The 20983-nt window shown below is 35.4% G+C and overlaps 1 long non-coding RNA gene across 1 annotated transcript in view; it reads left to right on the top strand.

The window, feature by feature from the left end:
* Window positions 1-20144, top strand: part of LOC136829250 (uncharacterized) — a 72852-nt gene extending 52708 nt beyond the window's left edge. The window contains exon 3 of the long non-coding RNA XR_010850335.1: window positions 19995-20144. This is a non-coding gene — a long non-coding RNA (uncharacterized lncRNA). The remainder of the gene's footprint in view (window positions 1-19994) is intronic.
* Window positions 20145-20983: the final 839 nt, after the last annotated feature.

Below are 20983 nucleotides of genomic sequence, written 5' to 3'. Positions count from 1 at the left end.
AGGAATAAAAATATAAAATGAAAAACGAAAAATGCTTGAGTGCGGTCGTTTCATGAGTGCTGTTTCCAGTGATGTATTTCTCAACTGCTTTTTTTTTTTTGACTCGTGGTTATTTGTTTATTCATTCGTTTTTATTATTACTTATCTTCACTGCATTATATTTGGGATTCTGTTCTTTTGAGGCTTTTCAAGTAAGCTAATTTAAATTTTTAATAACTACATACAAGAATACGCGCATATCGTGAATGATATAACAATTTTTCCTACGTTAGATTAAGGATTCTGTTCTCTGGAAGCTTTCGAAGAAAGCTAATGAATATTTTGAATAACACCTTCATGAATACTCGCACATTGTGAACATGAATGACACCGTCATTTAGACGGAATGGTCATGAGTCGGGAAAATCAGAGGCAGGAAATGGATTTCTAAGCACCATAGTTGAAAAAATTCATAGTGTAACGTCTCATTCGAAGGAAAACGTAATCATTACATAACATGCAGAAGCAACAGAGTTCACAGTTCCTACCCTTTTCGAAAAACTTGCAGCAAAATGTCCCTAAATAGACATCGCGGCAAACTCTTCATATCGGGTACGAGAAAGGCTATTATCGGAAAGAGATTAAACCGGTTTAATTTGTGAGGCTAATCATCGCTATTGGTTGGCAATTTGCAGTTGCATTAACATGACAAGGAGAGAGAGAGAGAGAGAGAGAGAGAGAATGGCAGGAGCATTCTCGTTCTTGAGGAGTTTATGATTAAACCTTGAACATCACTATATTAATTGTTCTCGGTACAGCCATTTGTGGAAACTGCCTGACATACTCTGAACATTAATGTCGATACAATTTATAATAATTATCACTATTATCATTAATATTATGAGAATACCTGTTTGACAGTTAGATTCATACGAATAACTTAATTCACAAGAAATATGCGTCCAGTTTTAGAATTCTTCGGCAATTTAAAAAACCTTTTATTATTACTACTAGCGTTGATCAAAATTTATAGCCTACCCATTAATTACGAACAACCAACAAAGACTGTTTTCAACTTCCAGAGGCAGCTCTCACGAACAGAGAAGAGCGAAAAAAGCCCCAAGAAGAAAAGTTTAGCCAACTGAAGATGAAAGAACAAATAAAGTTAAATCAATTAATAAAGTTATATAACTTTACCGGACGGTCTTGTCATCGCGATACTTCGATGGACACTTGATTCTGGACTGTCTAGATGTTGGGACCTCTCATACAAAACGTCTCCTGTGTTACGTTGTTGATGAAAACATTCTCTCTCTCTCTCTCTCTCTCTCTCTCTCTCTCTCTTCTTCGAAGGCTTAAAGACGTGACAATTTCTAAACGCGAAGGCGAATTCTGATTTCCTAAGCCAAAAAAACAATTTTTGACTTTCCTAAGATTTCGTCAGGAGTCAGATATTTTCTTTTCATCTCATTTCATGAGATTTTTTAGAACTTGGCCTTTGATGTTGCCGCATTAATATGTAAATTTTCAATCTCGACTTCGGGAAGGCTTCATAGATTGGTATTGTTGATTTTCACTGGAAAAGCCTTATGGAGATTATATATAAATATACATACATACATATATAAATATATATATATATATATATATATATATATATATATATATATATATATATATATATATATATATATATATATATATATATATATATATGTGCAAAAAAGTATTTATCTTCGGTTCTGTTATCCTTCAGTTAATGACGAAACAGAGGAACAATTTAAAAAAAAAAAAAAAAAGCATTAAAATACAATAATACCTTAAACCAGAATTATGCCTTCTGCGACAAACACACCTTAAAATTCTGGTAGTGGTTCCCTCTCCCCCAAAATGAAATAGAGCGCACATTAGTATGAATGAAAAAAAGGTCTAGGATACAAGTTTTCAGACTTCCATAAAACTAGAGCCAAAATTGACTTCCTTCAAAAAAAAAAAAAGAAAAAAGAAAAATGAACTCTAGAAAATCCACGATCATTGACGGTAGGTACCAGAAAGTCTCCTTCGCCCAAAAATGAAGCACTAATATGTAATAATAAGAAAATAAAGTCAATAAATAACATTTTCCAATACGGATATATATGAAATGTATGAATTCCAAATTAATCTGCCACCTTTAAAAAAAAAAAAAAGATACAACCAGAGTATTACCCATAAAACCCGATTTGCTCAACGAGGGGAGACAGGAGCCCAGTGATTAAGATTTATACACTAGACATCGGATACCTCGAGGGCAGGACCCTCCCTCTTTCCCTGTCACGTCCAAGACGTTTTAAAAGCTAAACATCGACCAGTCCTCTTCCAGGAAGAGCCGGGGGCTTAGGAGTCTCCTCTATTCACAGGTTGCGTTAGTGTGTTGAAAAATGGCGTGAAAGGGTTTTAAAATATGGAAGGCCGGGTGGAGTTTAGGAGTCTCTATTTAAAGGTTGCGTTCGAGTGTTGAAAAACAGTGTGTGAAAGGGTTTTAAAATATGGAAGGGTGTTCTTAAATATGGTGAGAAAGTATGACAAGACGAGTTAAAGTGTTGGTAAAGAATGTGTGAGCGTTGCAAGATGGTGTGTAAAGTGTAAGAAAACAGCTTCTAAGAGTATTGCAAAACTACCTGTAGAATGTGTTATAATGCTCGTAAGTATCTTATAAAGCAACAATGGAATAAACTACAAAGCAATGTTTAAGAGTAACATGAAACGAAGTGATAAAATTCATCAATAAAACATAAAACTGTTACAAAGTGTTATAAAAATGTTGAAAAGTTGTTACAGAGAATGTGTCAAAATGTTACAAATGAAACTGTTTCAAAAGAACTTGTGAAAGTGTACAAAATCGTGTACAAAAGATATGAAGCACTGTTGAAGGCATAATGTTTTTCTGTTATTTTTCTTGGAAAAATAGATTAATATCCGGCTTAACAGGGCAAAAGATAAATTGATAATTATATAAGATACAAATGTATACCACTTCAGTGAACAGTTTAGATCTCTATGATGTTGCTATGGATTTAGAAACGATAGAAATCGATCAATCTTATTTTGTCAGATATAATTCAAACTAGGCTTCGTTATATTATATGAATTAAGGGATCTGATATGCTGTGAAATCCTACTATTTGAGCTCCAGCAAAGAAATGATGACTATTCATTACCGTCATTTACATCCAAGCATAAGTAGCTAAGCTCAAGAGGATTGCTGGTGACATAAGTACAGATACAAGAGTCGTATTTACCCTCCCCCTTCCCCTCTCCATTTTCCCCTCACCTCCCCTTTCCTCTTCCCTCCCCCTACCCATAAACTGTCATTCAGAGTTTTCCCTCACAGCACCGGGTTGGTCAGCTAGTATGTGTGTGTATAGAATACTGGCCTTAGCCAAGCTGAAAACTAACTATAAATGTGCCGGATTTTTTTTTTATTCGTGAAGGCATGTTCGGCTTGATATTGGATTCCTTAGGGAAAGTTATTTTCCATATCAGAAACGACATGGTTTTTCATGATAAACGTTACTGAAAACAACTGTTTGCCTTTGAAATGATTTAAAACAAATTTGAAATATGAATTTTTGTGAAGTTTTGAAAACCTTTCAAAGCGTGTGGGAATCAGAGTAATTTTCGGTTCAGCTGTCAGGGCAAATACCTAATCAATCCCAAATTGTCGGGAGTCGTTTTACAAAAAAAAAAAAAAAAAAAAAAAAATCAGTATCTAGCACATTTCCTGTTTCAGAAAAAAAGTTTGGACAACAGCAAGCGACAAGGACACAAAACTTAGCCAAAAAAAATTATCGATAGCATTTGTTTTTTTTAGTGGATCCATCTCTTTACGTGGGCCAGTTTTCATGGTTCCTGATTTCACGGATTCGCGGATTAATAGACGCACAACCTGAGACGGAGATAGTTTGGTCTCTGAAATATAGCAATGACTTTTCGACCTTATGTATGTATATATATATATATATATATATATATATATATATATATATATATATATATATATATATATACATACATACATATATATATAGTATATATATATGCATACATATATGCATATATTCTTGTATACACTTAGAACTAATCAACACATGAGCGCATGTTTCACATAAAATAAATTTTTAAAACATAACGGGATCGAACCTAGGTCTCTCAAATGAAGGGCAAGGGCGCTACCGACTGGCCCACACAAGTCATAAGAGAAAGTAAAATATATATATATATATATATATATATATATATATATATATATATATATATATATATATATATATATATATATATATTATATATATATATACACAAGCTACACATATAAGTACTGATGTATCTGTGGCCTTTCCAACTTCCATTCAACACTTCTACAATTCCCTGCGCTGATTAGTAGTGAAAAAACGACTGATATATTATACATACGCACAGGGATAGATAGATACTCATTAACATCATCAATGAGAAACTTCATTCGCATAATCATGTGGATGAGAACACTAAATTATCGATGGTAATTTCCGCGTTGGAACAAGCACAGTTCCACCGCACAATGGGACTGTCCCTAACGATTATTAATAACGATTTGTTTGCGTTCGTCTACAAGCAATGCTCTTATCAGTAACTGCCCCTTGTCTAAACATGAGTGGATTCTCTAATGCAACGCGATGTCCATGAGTGATCTACTATCGAATCCTACAGCGTCTGCTGCATTCACCAATGTCATCAGAATTTATTGATATTAGCGTAAGTGACAGAGTCTGTGATATCCCCTAATGAATTTAACATAACCAACAAATCCCAGTATACAGCCTACTGCATTTAACCCATGCTGCCGAATGCCACCTAATATTTTCAAATCAAGCAACAGATAGAAACTTCTTGAATTTAACACAAGCAGTAGAATACCGCCTTCGGAATTCAAACCTAATCAGAGACTGTGTCTTACTGAACTTAACAAAAGCAGTAGAATACCGCCAACTGAAGTCAAATCAAGTAACAAAATACAACTCATCGACTTTCACATAGACAACAGAATTAAGTATACCGCTTACTGGATTCAACATAAGTAACAGAATGTAAAACACGACGAGTAAAATTAGACTCAAGCAAAAAGAAGCAAAAATATTGACCCATTGTTGCTCCGAAACATCATCCATATTACCGTCTAGTAAACAGAAAAAAAAAGCAGAATTCACAAAATCACTTAAGGAAATGTTGCAAGCAATATAAGTACGACTTCTCCATTCACCACAAACATGCACATACACAATATAACCTAGTAAATTTCCCGAGAATAACATATTTAACAACCCACCCAGTTATGCAACGCAGACCAGAGATTACACATTAACACATTAAATTGAAAGCCAGCAATAGAACTCATATTAACATACACTGATTATTAAAAACGCCCAACAGAATGCATAATAAAGCTTGTTAAACTCAGTGCAAGCAGAGGAATACATAACACATACTGAATTCAACAGAGGCAACATTCCCAGCCAACGCCAGTCGCGTTCTTCGCTTTGTTCCCCGAGAGAAACCTGACCGAACGTCTCCAGTGATTTTTGAAGAGACGTGCTTCAGAAGCACTTTCCCTTCTGTGCCCGAACTTTTATAAGCATGGCAGCAACATGTTGGTGAGTATCGCTGTCTTTTCAGCCCCCAATGGCCTGGAAATCTGGATGCCTTGCGCACTGGTGAAATCTTGCCCAGAAAGTCTAGGTTTTCTTGAAGCAATTCTTTGAAGCAATTCTTTGTTTTTAGTTGATAGGCATTCGGCGCGTCATGCATTTGATAATGTATGTTTGTTTTAACAGATGTTTGTTCTTTTGTTTACCTGAATTATTATTATTATTATTATTATTATTATTATTATTATTAATCAATCAAGCATCAAGGCTAAAAATTACCTGAGAAGGTTTCGCAAAACAAAATTCCAAATCAAACACTTATATGATTTTATATTATTATTATTATTATTATTATTATTATTATTATTTATTATTATTATTATTATTATTATTATCAATCAAGCACCAACGCTACAAATTACCTGAGAAGATTTCGCAAAACGAGATTCCAAAGCAAAGGCTTTTTATAAATTTAACAAATAATATGGCATTAAATATATATGTTTTACATTTATTATTATTATTATTATCATTATTATTATTATTATTATTATTATTATTATTATTATTATTATTATTATTATTACTATTATTTTATTATTATTATTATTGTTGTGTTGCTGCTGTTGTTGCTGTTGTTATAACGAGTTCATATTTTACGAAGCCGAAACGGATTCACGTCATTTTTGCGAGCTTCTCTGGACCAGAATGTTCATCTGCGAAAAAAAGCTGCACCAGGTTACTCCTTTCACATCGACAGCTCGTTAACGACCATCCAGTAACGCCGACATGATTACTGGATAAGCAAATGACCTCATTGATATTCATTAGTAATTACATCATCACACACACACACACACATCGGGAGATGAAAAATGCAAGCGTCAAAAATCGACAGATCGTTGTAGAATCCGTAAGAGGTTCCTGTCACATATCTTATAAAAACGTATTCCAGTTTGACATCATTTTGATAATTAATCTGTCCCACAGTGATTCCTCACCCCCCAAAAACCCACTATTTCCACTTTCCAGGATCTTGAGTATGAAACGGGGGGGGAGGGGCATTTCCGACGGAAATTTGGGTCAAAATCATTCTGCTCAGAAGAAAAATGAGCGCCTTTTTACACCTAATAGTTTGCGCTTGGAAACTGGTTTGGCATCCTGTAAAATAATACAGAATCTTTTTCCTTTGGGAAAATCAAATTGTACAATGAGAGGTAATGACCACATCTTGTAAAACCAGCCATAAATGCCCCTTCTGTAAAGGCAATTACTCCCCGGGAAAGAACTTTTTTTTTTTTTCCATAAAACAATCACCCCTCACGTACAAAAGAATCACCCCTCTATAAAAAGAAATTGCCCCATTTGGAAACGGAACTGCCCTTTTAGTCTAACAACTATAATAAAATGTAATTTAAAAACTTACAGATAAAATTTATGAAGGAAATAGTATAGAAATGAATAATACAGACGGAACGGAGATACTAAACCACACAAAACGGTCCGGGAGATGGAAAATGATGTTTCGTTAAATCCGAGGATTCTTTAAATCCTTTTAAGGTTTCGGTGACGACTTATGTCGTCAGGGACTCCGACTGAGAGAAAAGTTGCCACATTACGATATTCGTGTGTATTTTTTTTTTTCAAGGTTTTCAAATGTCATGTTTTCATGCTGACTTGTGAAAGTTGTTGTAATGTGTGTATTATATATATATATATATATATATATATATATATATATATATATATATATATATATATATATATATATATATATATATATGTATATGTATCATAATGTATTATATATGTATTCATAATGTGTGTATCTATCTATCTATCTATATATACATATATATATAGATAAGAAGGTATCGTGCTTACCCCATATAAAAATGGGAATAAAAGCACGTCAAAACGAAGATGAAGAAATAGTTAGGTAGACAGATATAGATTGAGATATAGATATATATGTCTGTAAATTAAAGAGAGAGAGAGAGAGAGAGAGAGAGAGAGAGAGAGAGAGAGAGAGAGAGAGAGAGATCTAAGCGCCAGGTAGCTAAAAGAAGTGTTCAAATGCGTTCTTCCATTCCATTTGCTCCCATATTTTCCCCCGAACTGCGATCAATTTCATATGCAAATAAAAACAGTTGATACCTCGACGCAATGAACGAAGAACCAATCAGAGGCTTAAAAGTTTATTTAGGAGAAACTTCTTTGACAGACGGTGTGGAAATTACACGCGATATTTCGTTATATATCTACTGAAGCTCGCTTTTTCTCTATTATGGGTTCGCTCTTTATTCCTTTTTTAAATATTTTTTAATATTTTAAATAATCACTTCGCTACGAGATTCGATAGAACACCCAAATGGGCAGTGAGGATCGCGCAAAACAAGCGGATCAGTTAACTCAGGACAAACAGCGATCCTTTCTATGAATATTTACAACGATAAATTACTGCCGTCTTTAATCCCTCCTGATATGTCATATCCTGCGTCATCGTAATCATCTGTTAATTCCACTCTCGCTGCCTTGCTCCAATTGACAAGTCATTTCAGATATGAATTGGGAACCATCGACACCAATTAGGTTTTTGGATTAAAACCAGCTTAATCACTTATCGGTAATAACCGCACTCGCATACCTGAGAGAGAGAGAGAGAGAGAGAGAGAGAGAGAGAGAGAGAGAGAGAGATACAGAGATATGGCTCGAGCATCAAGAAGCCGCAATAATGCTTGATATCGAGCAGAGTAAGTGAGTTTAAGAAAAAACAAGTTTTTGATCACTGGTTACATGGTACCCCGATTTTTTAAAATCTCCGTTATGTTGAATTTCTTCTTTTTTTCCATTTTTCGATTCGTCTGATTTTTCAACCTGACCCTTTTTTTTAGGGACACCCTATCTTCGTCAAATGCGCTTCGGCATGTGGTAGATTTGTTGAAAATCCCGTCTAAGGTTGCCAGCAAATTTACATTTTAGTCTGAAGAACAAGTTTTACCTTAAGTTTCTCATGAGACAGGATTTATGAATGAAGCCGGAAGGTTCGGTTCTCCTGAATGACTCCCAAAATTAATTTAATTTTTTTTTTTTTTTTTTTCTCACAATGGCATCCAGACTTTCCAAAAAAAAATAAATTTAGTTTTTTATAATAGCAAAATAAATACTTTTCGACTTATATATATATATATATATATATATATATATATATATATATATATATATATATATATATATATATATATATATATATATTATATATCGGCAATGTGACCTCGTTCTAATTAAGGGACCTGGGTTCGTTTCCCGCTACCGGACATCATAACTTCCTCATATTTCTTGCACTTGGATTTGAAGGCTTTGTAGTGACAAGCGTACCCAAAAAGTGCGAAGAATTCCAGAAATTAAGAGGGCATTGTGGCCATTACAATTACATATGTATATATACTGTATATATATTTATTTATATGTGTGTATGTGTATATATACGTATATATATACATATGTATATATATAATAATATATATATATATATATATATATATATATATATATATATATATATAATTTATAAATATATAAATTACATAAGAAAGATAGCATAGCTAACTAAAAGAACGACTTAGTCTACGGCAGAATATTTTTCAAACACCGCTGTGTGGCTGACTTTTATAGCAGTAGTAACAAGCTGTTACCCATTAAACAAAATGCGAGGCTCGAGAGAGAGAGAGAGAGAGAGAGAGAGAGAGAGAGAGAGAGAGAGAGAGAGAGAGAGATAAAAATGTGGCGTCAAAAGGATAACAAATATTTGCAGACATAAGTTTCCGTGATTGAAGTTATTATTATTATTATTATTATTATTATTATTATTATTATTATTATTATTATTATTATTATTATTATTATTATCATTATTATCAGCAAAAAATTACTATTGCTCTCACTATCACAGCATTACATGTTCTTGATTACAGCACTCAGCATTGCAGCATTACATCCTTCTACAACTGTACCTCGGCTTGAGATTACAGCATGGCTTCCCTCATGGTTAGGGAAATACAGCTTCAGCAATACAGTATTACTATTCACAATACTGCTGTATCACCGCACGCATTATTACGAGATTGCAGCCTTTAGTGTTACAATGTTATCGCATTCAACATTACTGTACTACATTTTCCAAATTACGGAATTGCAGATGATAGTCTTGCAAGTGCATATAGAATTATAATAGTACTGAATTTGGTTTTACAAAGTTAAAAATTTAATTTTTTACACTAAGGGTATGTTCAGAATTCCATCGGCATAACTTCAGAAATTCGCCGTTTTTCTCCGCCCAGCACGACGGGATAAATCCAAACTGCTTCCTTCAGTATAAATTCATTTTGAACATATTTCCCTTCTGTTTCCGTTCAAATAAAAAAAAAAGGCGACCTCCATTTCAATATTCACGTTTCATCCACGGAAAGAGACGCGGGACGAAATATGTAAAACTTCGGAAAATTATTAAAAAATGTAAATATTCTCACCCAATATTAATATTTTTTCATGAAATGTTCGACTGCTCTCATGTCGGAAAGAGTACATTATGGTTCAGTATTTTTTTTTTTTCATTTTTCTATCGTTTCTTTTTTGAAGAATTCCAAGGATAATAGTGGGACTGCATTCTCCTCCTCTATGAACGTTTGTATATTCTGAATAATAATAATATAATAATAATAATAATAATAATAATAATAATAATAATAATAATAATAATAAAGGTTACTATTATTATTATTATTATTATTATTATTATTATTATTATTATTATTATTATTATTATTATTATTAACCGTTCACACGGAGGACGCTTACAGTGCCAACAGGTTGTACATCATAATTTCGCCAACATGATTATTATTATTATTATTATTATTATTATTATTATTATTATTATTATTATTATTATTATTATTATTATTATTATTATTTAGAAAATTAACGAAAGGAGTCACTATTATTATTATTATTATTATTATTATTATTATTATTACAAACACGTAGCAGTAGAATTCGGATAGAAAAATAACGAAAGGAGTCACTATTATTATTATTATTATTATTATTATTATTATTATTATTATTATTATTATTATTATTTTAAGCGCTCACGTGTAAGATAAAAAAAAAAAAAACAACTGTTGAACGAAGGTAAATCAACAAACGGAGCAACACAGAACAAACACACTAAAGCCCTCCACAAACTGATGAGAACAAACAGGAAACAAACGAAGCATAAAACATGAAACAAACAAACATTTACAACCACGCAGCAATAGAATTCGGATAAACAATGAACGGAAGGAGGCAGAAACTCCGTGGGAGAAACACGCACCTGTGATGCCTCACCTGTTGGGAGGCTCAGATGATGGCTATTAAGCTGAGTGGCTCTGTCTGAGTCTATTCTTCTTTTGTACAGCAGCCATTAGATTAATGTATTGCTTCAACTCTCTCTCTCTCTCTCTCTCTCTCTCTCTCTCTCTCTCTCTCTCTCTCTCTCTCTCTCTCTCTCTCTCTCTCTCTCAAAGGCATCATGATTTGACCATTACTCTTCTTATACACATCACCGAGAGAAGGCCCTTCGTAATAGCATTACAACGGTATTACTGCCTTCTGTATAGCAGTAATTACAGCTCAGAATGACAGTGTCTTTCTACTTGATATTATAACATCTCGGCTTGAGAATCGCAATTTTACTGGCCTCATTGTTACGGAGATACAACTTCACAAACACAGTATTACTTCAGTCAGCGTTGCAATCTCACCGCACACATTATATTGCGAGATCATAGCATTTAATGTTACTGTATTAATGCATTCATCTTTACTGTACTGCAGCTTTTCCATATTACGGCATTGCAGCTTATGGCATTGCAAGTTAATTCAGTATTATAGTGCTACAATATTACAGCTTTCAGATTTTACACTAAGACTGTATTCAATGTTCTGTAGTTACAGCCTCAGAAAGTACACTGTTTCTCCACCTAACCATGACTTGATACAAGTACCCAGAATTGCTTCCTACAATATAAATTCATTTTGAACAAATCTGACCTATATTTCTGTTTAAATTAATTAAAAACTACTCCATTCTAATCGCATTTCATCCACGAAAAGAGACGCGAGATGAAATATGTAAAACTTCGGAAAATTATTTTTAAAAAATGCAGTTATTCTCGCCAAATATAGTTTTTATTTCGTGAAATGTCAGACTGATCTAATGTCGGAAGGTACACTATGGTTCAGCATCTTATTCTTGATTTTCACTTTGTTCCTCATTTTACGAATTATTATTATTATTATTATTATTATTATTATTATTATTATTATTATTATTATTATTATTACTCAGACGATAAACCCTATTCGTGTGGAACAAGCATATCGGAGCCAATGATTTGAATTAAAATTCGAGCATCCATAAGATATGGTGTTCATTTGAAAGAAGTTACAAAAGTTAATATTAAACACAAAAAGAAGAGATCAGTTATCTGACAAAAGAAAGATAAATTATTATATTAATAAATAAATAGCTCAAAATACAAATAAATCAGTAAAATAGACGGACAGTCAAACAGCGAAGATGAATAAATAGCCTCGGTAAAACTTCGTTATCAGGGAAAAAATTAATGTCAAAAATGCTTAATTATATCTGAATCTTTCCAATGTCAATGAAATTAAATCAATCTCTTTCTCGCGTTCTGATCTCTCCTTCAATGTCCATTACAACAGTTTTCAAGAATTCAATCGCAGTCACCAGTCAGAATCTGTTACATTTCTCATTTCATTATTCACCGTTTTTTGTGTGGTTTCCGTATACAAAACTAATATAAAACAGAGTAAAATAGTAATACTAATAATATTAATAACAGCACAATTCATTTCTCTTATGTTGTTTGCAAATAAGAATAACTGTCGAAAATATGTACCCATAATTAAAATTTACAAAAATACGACGGTGATATGACCCATAAGAACATGAAAGTATCACTGAAGATATTCAGGTTTGAACTAAAATGAAATGCATTTTGACACGTTTATAATCATCCATATTTATATACATAAAAAAGAAAGAAATGTTTTCAGTACAGCTAATTGGTATGTGCACTATAAGAAAGCTTTGATCCTTATGATGGCCATCGATCGTCTCACAACATTGTTGCAATTAACAATAGTCTTTGACAGATCTCCCGTTCATATTTTGCCCAAAATGGCCCTCGCTGATTACAGAGAATCCCAGCAAAGGCTTCGACAGTGCATTTTAGCATCTCCACTGAAAGACTTCAGTGTCTGTCATTCCTTACTCATGTCTTGAGCATTACCAAAATTGTTTTAAAAAAAAGTGTGACCTGAAATGATTAGGAGGGACCAGTCTTGTCAAGATTCTCAACACCCACATACACACGTCAACATGTTGCTGATGTGTTGGTGAATTAAGAAGTTGACAACATGGAAGATTCCAGTCCAAGTGGTTCCTCCAAGATTCAGTAAAGGATAATACTTCTATGTGGCTGTTCTCTTGTTTTTTTTCTGGTGGGGGGGGGGAGGCTTTCCTTCCTGTTGGAATTGTTCGTTGGTCAAATGAGACTAAGAGAAATAAGAATAATAAGTTCAATAACATGAAAAACAGCAGTGATTAAATCTTTAACATACCGTACTAAATGAGTTTTTTGGCGGGGCACAAAAGAATGATTTAGTTTTTTCGAGGGGCACAAAAGAGTGAACAAATATTTTCCATTTAATATATCGGGAAAAACCAGCAAAATTTCCTAAAATGACGGTAAAATCTCAAATCCCCCTCCGAAACCAAAGTTCCACAAAGCACGGCCTGAAGTTCCTCAGGAGTTACAGGAAGCATTAAAACTATACTTTTTCAATCCATTGCGTGAGAGATTGATAACGCCATTCGAGGGAGTGAGCAAACTTTTACACCAAAACTAATCGTGGCATCGTACACCCCGATGGATTTTTGAAGCCTTCCTGCAAAGTGAGAAAAGTTCTAAATAAGCCTTTGCGTCTATTCTTTCTTTTAGTTTCCTGTCCGCCCTCAGATCTTAAAAACTACTGAGGCTAGAGGGCTGCAAATCGGTATGTCGATCATCCACCCTCTGATAATCAAGCATACCAAATTGCAGCCTTCTAGCCTTAGTAGTTTTTATTTTATTTCAGGTTTCATAATCGTGCGTCTGGCAACGATATAGGCCAGGCCACCACCGAGCAGTGATTAAAGTTTCATGGGCCGCGGCTCATACAGCATTATACCGTGACCCCCGAAAGACAGATCTATTTTCGATGGCCTTGATTATACGATGTACAGAAAACTAAAGAACTGGCCAGCAATGAAACATGGCAATAGCTACAGAGGGGAGAACTCAAGAAGGAAACAGAAGGAATGTTAACAGCGGCACAAGATCAGGCCCTAAGAACCAGATATGTCCAAAGAACAATAGATGGAAATAACATCTCACCCACATGCAGGAAGTGCAATATGAAAGACGAGACCATAAACCACATAGCAAGCGAATGTCCGGCGCTTGCACAGAGCCAGTACAAAAAGAGGCATGATTCAGTGGCAAAAGCCCTCCACTGGAGCCTGTGCAAGAAACACCAGCTAGCTTGCAGTAATAAGTGGTACGAACACCAACCTGAGGGAGTGATAGAAAACGATCAGGCAAAGATCTTCTGGGACTATGGTATCAGAACAGATAGAGTGATACGTGTCACTAGACCAGACGTGACGCTGATTGACAAAATCAAGAAGAAAGTACCACTCACTGATGTCGCAGTACCATGGGACACCAGAGTAGAAATAAGAATGATATGGAATATGCCAGTGGAAATTGTACCAATAATCATAGGAACGCTAGGCACGATCCCAAGATCCCTGAAAAGGAACCTGGAAAAACTAGAAGCCCAAGTAGCTCCAGGACTCATGCAGAAGAGTGTGCTACTAGAAACAGTACATAGTGAGAAAAGTGATGGCCTCCTAAGGAGGCAGGATGCAACCTGGAACCCCACACTGTAAAAACCACCCAGTCGAATAGGATGACTGTGACAAAAAATTATTATTATTATTATTATTATTATTATTATTATTATTATTATTATTATTATTATTATTATTATTATTGTTGTTGTTGTTGTGGTAGTGTTAGGAGTACTGGGAGTAGTAAATTGATGAATACTAAATAATTTCAATACTTTTAGCGACCACACGAGCGAGTTTTCATTCTCTTGTAGATGAGGCAGTATTCTTCCAAAGGAAAGACCTCTCCTTTAGTGGGTGGTCAGCATTATCCCGGACGATTTATAAAATTCATACACACTTTATCCTCTCTGCTTATCAAGCCCGGCTACGGAGTTTAATTAACATTAGCTTTATAACGAATAGGGTAATTATACAGTAAGTCCCCTTAATTCTTATGATCGCATTTTCTCTCGTAAGGTGATTAATGACCGGGAATCAGTGAAGCTAAATGTCAGCGTAAGGAGGGGAAGAGAGAGAGAGAGAGAGAGAGAGAGAGAGAGAGAGAGAGAGAGAGAGAGAGAGAGAGAGAGAGAGAGAGAGAGAGAGGAAAATGATAGCCAGAGAAAGCGAAAACTGAAATGAAGTAATTTTTTCTTGTTCCCAAAAATTTGTTATGTCAGATTTTCGGAAAAGAAAATCGTCTCGATGGATTTCAACAGTTATCAATGCTTTATATCAATAAGCGTGTTTATACTGTTCATATATTATTCTTATTCTTCTAAAAAAATTTTAGTACTGTCTAACTTCGACATGATCATAATGGGAAATGAAAGTCCCAAAGCACCATCTATGTTACTGCTCCGCCCTGTCCTACAAAACGAGAAACAATACCAAACAAATTCTGTGCTCGGGTTCCTCTAAACCCACTTCATGGATTTCTCTGGCAGAGAGAGAGAGAGAGAGAGAGAGAGAGAAGGGCTTCTGCAGGTGTTCCCTCCGGGGACTAATTAAGTACAGGGGGGGAACTTGGGCTCGACTTACCACCCCCTGAATGTACCACTTTTCTCTAAAATTCGATTTGTTTCTTTGAAACTGAAAATGTTCAGTTTCTTAACAGGCAAAAGGCCCGATTACTTGCCAATTCTTTCAGCATGCCTCAACGTATAGTCCATCCGTCAGTTGATACTCGTTTTTCCACGATTTTGATGATGATGATGATTATTATATTCAATGCTGACTACACAGGGTGAATTCTTCCACAGAAAAGAATTATGTAAAAAAACTAAAATGCAGAGATCTCTACTGGCCAGGCGTATGAGATTTAAATTTGAAAATGTTAAAAATGTATACTGAAAAAAAAGAATATCCAAATTCAGATCCGCATACTTCTAAGAACTAATCAGCTATTCCATTTCTGTTGATCTGTTCAAGAACAAATACCAAAATTCATCAGTAACCGTCTGAACTGTCTTGTTCAAAGTGGGACAAACATACAGAGATAGTACCAGCTCCCTGCTCTGAAAAATGGGAAGTATTTCTGCAAACAGCAACAGACGTTAACAGTCTGGTGCAAGCGACAATATCCCATCACGTGGTAGGAAGGTCAAAGAAGCAGGAAGTGCCTCTAAAACACTTTGAGTAATCTGGTGCCAGCACGATGAATTGAAGCGAAGCTCCTCAATGAACAGAGTAAGAATAAATTTTCATCAAACTTGAGCAGTCTGGTGCAAGCGGGAAAGGGTCAGAGGAGGTCCCGAAGTCAGTAAAGCAAGCAAGCAAAGAGTGTCACCCCACTTAGCTTCTGAGATGGGTGTGGCTCAAGGAATGAAGCCGTCCAGATGATAATTGAGACAAACGCAGCCGGTATTTGCATCCCAGATGGAAGGCTTCGGTCCTGCAGTCGCCAAGCACTGAAGTTCGGAGCACGCGAGCAAGATTATCTTTCCTGGGCGCCAAGCACTGAAGTTCGGAGCACGCGAGCAAGATTATCTTTCCTGGGCAACTTAATATCTGGTGGCGGCAGCTGGAAATCCTTGTTTAGCTATTCGGAAGTTGAGCCAAATCCGTTTTCGCCAAAGTTGAGAGCGTCACATTTTGCACCTGATACCGTTGCATAGAGCCATCAAAGCATGGTGGCGTGCTCTCTCTCTCTCTCTCTCTCTCTCTCTCTCTCTCTCTCTCTCTCCAGCAGGTCTGTGTGTCCGTATGTTCATGTCTTACACGTTCCATAGCTACAAGACTTGTACGTTTTCGGGTGTTAATCAACATAAAGTTTTATTTATTTTCAATCGGCCATCCATTAACATACAGTTTTCCCTTTACTTTCAAATACGCTGGATAGGGAAGCCATTACTTAACCTGTATGACTGTGGAACAGACAGTGATAAGTCCTGAATTTTAATCTTTTTTTTTGAACTTTTGAGCAATTTCAGCAGCATGTTTTGATACAGACAGAATACAAAGTCAAAATGGAAAGAAAGTTTTCAAATACCATTAAACTTTGTTATATCCAATATGAGTAATAATTATCTCTTCCTGGTTCTAAAAGTTTTTGAACACTGCGATATATGGTTGTTTTAACTTTATACAATCGAGTTTTCTGTACAACGTATAACACTGTTTGAAACTCTCAGCCATGGCCCATGACACCCTCAGCCGCAGCCCATGAAACTTTCAGCCACGGCCCTGTGGTGGCCTGTGTTGTTGCCACCAATGGCGGTGCCAGACGCACGATCATGGTTAAATTTAACCTTAATTAGAATAAAAACTACTGAGGATAGAGGGCTGCAATTTGGTATGTTTGATGATTGGAGGGTGGATGATCAACATACCAATTTGCAGCCCTCTAGCCTCAGTAGTTTTTAAGATCAGCGGGCGAACAGACAAATAACCATCTCAATAGTTTTCTTCGGATTCCACAATAAGCTGTAGGTCCCGTTGCTAGGTAACCAGTTGGTTCTTAGCCACGTAAAATAAATCCAATCCTTCGGGCCAGCCCTAGGAGAGCTGTTAATCAGCTCAGTGGTCTGGTTAAACTAAGGTATACTTAACTCATTTTACAGAAAACTAAAAAATGTGCGGTATGTTATTCTTGATGCTTTTAAACGCATTTAAAAAATGGAAAGCACTAATGCACCGCCCTTCCGCATTTCGTGTAAAATTTGTAGCAGGTAGAGATAAGCTGTGAAACCTAAAAGCATTTCAGAATTGCGTCCTCCCATCAACGTTCAGTTCTCATTCATTAACATTTGGACGTCCTTAAGTATACCTTAGTTTAACCAGACCACTGAGGAGCTGATTAACAGCTCTCCTAGGGCTGGCCCGAAGGATTAGATTTGTTTTACGTGGCCAAGAACCAACTGGCTACCTAGCAACGGGACCTACAGCGTATTGTGGAATCCGAACCACATTACAACGAGAAATGAATTTCTATCACCAGAAATAAATTTCTCTAATTCTTCATTGGCCGACCGGTGAATCGAACATGGGCCCAGCACAGTGCTATCCGAGAACGATATCGACCCGTCCAATGAGGAACTAAAATATATATATATATATATATATATATATATATATATATATATATATATATATATATATATATATATATATATATATATGTATAAATATATAAACATATATGTGTATACTGTATATATATATATATAATGAGTGTCTGTGTCTGTTAAAGGCGTAGGGAAAGCAAACATTCTCGTAAAAATGGAGTTCTAATTTCCTCTGTGCAATGCGTGAATATGGGAAGGCCAACAAGGAACCTCAAAATTCTCATTGCGGTTAAACCTGCCTCTTTTCAAGAGGGATTTTTTCAATGCCGCGTCAGGAAACATTTGGTATCATATGCACGAGAGAGAGAGAGAGAGAGAGAGAGAGAGAGAGAGAGAGAGATACTATTACACGAAAGGACAAGCAAAAAATGCGCCGAATTTTCTTCGGCGCAATCGAGTTTTCTGTACAGCCGCTACAGCGTATAATCAAGGCCACCGGAAATAAATCTATCTTTCGGTGGTCTCGGTATAATGTTGTATGAGCCGCGGCCCATGAAACTTTAACCAAGACCCGGTGGTAGCCTATCCTATAACGTTGCCAGAAGCAAGAATATGGCCAACTACTGAGGTCAGAGGGCTGCAATTTGGTATGTTCGATGATTGGAGGGTGGATGATCAACATTCCAATTTGCAGCCCTGTAGCCTCAGTAGTTTTTAAGATCTGAGGGCGGACAGCAAAAGTGGGGACAGAAAAAGTGGGGACAGAAAAAGTGGGGACAGAACAAGTGGGGTCAGAAAAAGTGGGGACAAAAAGTGGGGACAAAAAGTGGGGTCAGAAAAAACTGGGTCAGAAAAAATGGGTCAGAAAAAGTGGGGACAGAAAAAATGGGGTCAGAAAAAGTGGGGACAGAAAAAATGGGGTCAGAAAAAGTGGGGTCAGAAAAAGTGGGGACAGATAAAGTGGGGACAGAAAAAGTGGGGTCAGAAAAAGTGGGGTCAGAAAAAGTGGGGACAGAAAAAGTGGGGACAGAAAAAGTGTGGTCAGAAAAAATGGGGTCAGAAAAAGTGGGAACAGAAAAAATGGGGTCAGAAAAAGTGGGGTCAGAAAAAATGGGGTCAGAAAAAGTGGGAACAGAAAAAATGGGGTCAGAAAAAGTGGGAACAGAAAAAGTGGGGACAGAAAAAATGAGGTCAGAAAAACTGTGTACAGAATATAATGCGGAAGGACACACAAAGCCTGCACAATAGTTTACTTCTACAGAAAACTAAAAACCACAGACACTAAAGAGAGAATATAAATCTAAGCGAACATGAATCCCGAAGTCACGGCTCCTGAAGAACCACGAGGAAAGGACCAGACTTCATCAGACCGCAGGTGTCGCCATCACACGAGTTTCGTTCCAGCTGTGTGGAAACTCGGACAATCCATAGCATTGACAGTTCCTAGGAACGTCGCTGCAAATGAGGAAGTACTGGGGAGGGTTGGAAAGTGTTGAATATTCTGGTAAATGGGATGCTTGGTCTTGAAACTGTGTTGAATTTCAGAGTTTTTAATGTTTCCAAAATACATCGGTATTTTAGTTTATTCTTACATCACGGCAGGTGTGCGTATTATCATCTTTCTTACTTTCATAATATATACATTTTTTATTTATTTATATTATATATTTACTTATTTATATTATATTTTTTTATTTATATTCTTTCTTACTTTCAAGATAGACTACAAATTTAGAAAACTATTATTTTTATTTATATTTGCATTTACATGTTCTTACTAGGTGCAAGTCTTCACGCCGAAAAATAACCTAAAAAAACTATTTCCTTTTATAGGTGGCCTGTTCGACTTAGCAGACGACGGACAAGAGGCTGCGTTCAAGTACGCAGTCAATTCCGTGAACAGCGACCGCACTGTGCTGGGCCACGTTCGGTTAGCTGCCCTGGTCAGCAACGTCCCCTTCGGAGACTCTTTCCGCGGCGCTAGAAAAAAAGTATTTACTGAGTAATTTATATATAGTAATTTATTTTATATATATATATATATATGAACAATATATATATATATATATATATATATATATATATATATATATATATATATATATATATATATATATATATATTATATATAAATATATACAATATATATATATATATATATATATATATATATATATATCCTTATCTTGTTGAACAATATATATATATATATATATATATATATATATATATTATATCGAGTTAGGGGAGAAGAGTTCCTTGTATTTCCTTTCAATGTGCTTTATCATCCTGACGTTTCAGGACAATGTGTCCCATTGTCAAAGCTATAAATTAAAAAGACAACAGTATTAAAAGTAGCCCCAGATTTTAAAAATGAGAAAAAAGAAATTCTACATAAAAGTATAAAAAGAAACATAACAGAAAGGAAGGCATTGTACAGCAAGATAAACAGAGCCACAAAATAGAAGAGATGGGTACTAAGATCTAAAGTCGGACCTCAACCTCTAACTAGGAGCATAATGAAAAAGTAAAAAAACTGGTGTAGTTTTGAGTCCAAGGGATGCCACAAACACTAATAATGCCTACTGTGCACAGCGCGAGGTGCACTGACGGCATTACGTTGAACAGAATCAGTAAAGAGACAGTCTGGACTATGATGAGTATATAAGGTACAGAATTTATTGACTGCACAGTTATATGCTTTTATGATGGAACTGAAGCTTGTAATTGAATATGGACACAGAAGAGTGGCTGGTTTGGCATACAAGTTGGTCTGAGACAAGAATGTGTTTTGCCTCTGTGACTATTGAAGAGGCCTATAT

This window comes from Macrobrachium rosenbergii, chromosome 44, assembly GCF_040412425.1.
Source record: "Macrobrachium rosenbergii isolate ZJJX-2024 chromosome 44, ASM4041242v1, whole genome shotgun sequence".
Classification (NCBI taxonomy): Eukaryota; Metazoa; Arthropoda; class Malacostraca; order Decapoda; family Palaemonidae; genus Macrobrachium; species Macrobrachium rosenbergii.
This window is presented reverse-complemented; position numbering and strand designations above follow the sequence as displayed.